General features: G+C 43.5%; 1 pseudogene; it reads left to right on the forward strand.

The window, feature by feature from the left end:
- The first annotated feature begins 52 nt into the window (after positions 1-52).
- LOC103252431 lies at positions 53-1,199 on the forward strand (annotated as a pseudogene).
- Positions 1,200-1,727: the final 528 nt, after the last annotated feature.

Here is a 1,727-nt window from a genome sequence, read left to right on the forward strand (position 1 = left end):
CCCCCCCCCTTCTCCCCCCCCCCCACCGCTGGATTGGGCTCTATCTCTGACTATGCTGGGCTCCTGGGATGCTCTCCTAGGAGGAGTACAGCAACCAGAATTTGCTTCCAGTATTGGCAACCCTGTGGTCCCATCCTTATTTCTCTCCATTCGAAAAGGTAGAGGAGTGGGACATTGTCATCCTCAGCAAACCAGAGTGCCTGAGTGTGTGTATGTCCTTGTGCACTTGGGACCTTTCCACTTGGAACACTTCTTTTCAACACACTGAACTCCTATCTGAGTCTCCTCTAACTACTTTGTGATGTGCTTCCATTTCTTCCTTCTCCCAGTTCTCTTCTCATCTTTCTTCCTACTAATGTTCACATCTTTATAATCCCTTATAATCTATTAGCAAAACGCTTTGAACAGAATACCTGTGTCTACACTAATGATCCTGAGGGTGGAATGTTTTCATGCATTCCTTTAAATAATTAATTATCCCTTAATTAGTTCAAGAATCTTCTACAAGAAGTATATTTCAAAATTGCTAAAATAATAGATTTTAAATGTTCACACCACAAAAAAATGATAGGTAAGTTCATGGATATGTTAGCTTGATTTAATGATTTCATAATGTATACATGCATTAAAACATCACATTGTACTCCCGTCAATATATACAATTATCTGTCAAATAAAAATAAATGAGTCTTTTTTCTGGGATGGCACCGCACAATGAGGAGCTCTCTTCAGTGAGGAGCTCTCGTCTACGCCCGCAGCCATGCCATCCAAGGCACTCTGCAGTTGGTGCAGGTCTTCAGACGAAAGAGGAAGCCAGGGCTGTGGCGCACTGCAAACACGGCAACGGCCTCAACAAGGTGTGCAGGCGGGCCCTGGAGATGATGAGCTGCACACACTGCAGTACAAGCTGCTGGATCCAGTTCTGCTTCTGGACAAGGAGCAGTTTGCTGGCGTGGATATCTGTGTCCGGTTGAAGGGTGGTGGTCATGTTGCCAAGATTTATGCTATCCGTCAGTTCATCTCCAAAACCCTGGTGGCCTATTACCAAAAATATGTGGATGAGCCTTCCAAGAAGGAGATCAAAGACATCCTTATTCAGTATGACCAGACACTGCCAGTAGCTGACCCCTGTCACTATGAATCCAAAAAGTTTGGAGGCCCTGGTGCCTGTGCTCACTACCAGAAATCCTACCTATAAGCCCATCACAAGGATCAGGGTTTACCTGTATAATAAACATTGTTTGTGGGATAATAAATAAATAAATAGTAATCCTATTACCCTTTTCAATACAGAGTTGTTTCTTATTTAGCAAATGAGAACATGGATACAAGAAAAGTTGGTTTCTAATTAAAATAAGAAAAATCAGGCAGAAGACAACCTCCTTTCTGAACTGTAAAATCCAATTGCTGAATGAGAGGCCAGAATGGTTTGGAACACTCAAACCTGAGCCAAGATGTGACTAGCAGGAAGTAGGTACTTGACTGGACTCTTCAGGATACTTTTCCTTGACCTATGAGCTGTTTAGACTGATCTCTGCTCTGGAGAAGAAGAAATGAAGTATGAGTAGATTGAAGGGTACTGTGTAGGCAGAGTTTTGCTGCCTGATCATGGAAGGCCTGGGCTGGGCCTGGTGGCCCACCCTTATTACTCTGACTCCCAAAGCTGATGAATCTTTCAGAACTCTATCATAACAAGCTCAACTCCAAGATCTGCTTTGGCCCCACAC

Source organism: Carlito syrichta, unplaced genomic scaffold (genome assembly GCF_000164805.1).
Source record: "Carlito syrichta isolate Samal-C Ts95f unplaced genomic scaffold, Tarsius_syrichta-2.0.1 Scaffold158412, whole genome shotgun sequence".
Taxonomy (NCBI): Eukaryota; Metazoa; Chordata; class Mammalia; order Primates; family Tarsiidae; genus Carlito; species Carlito syrichta.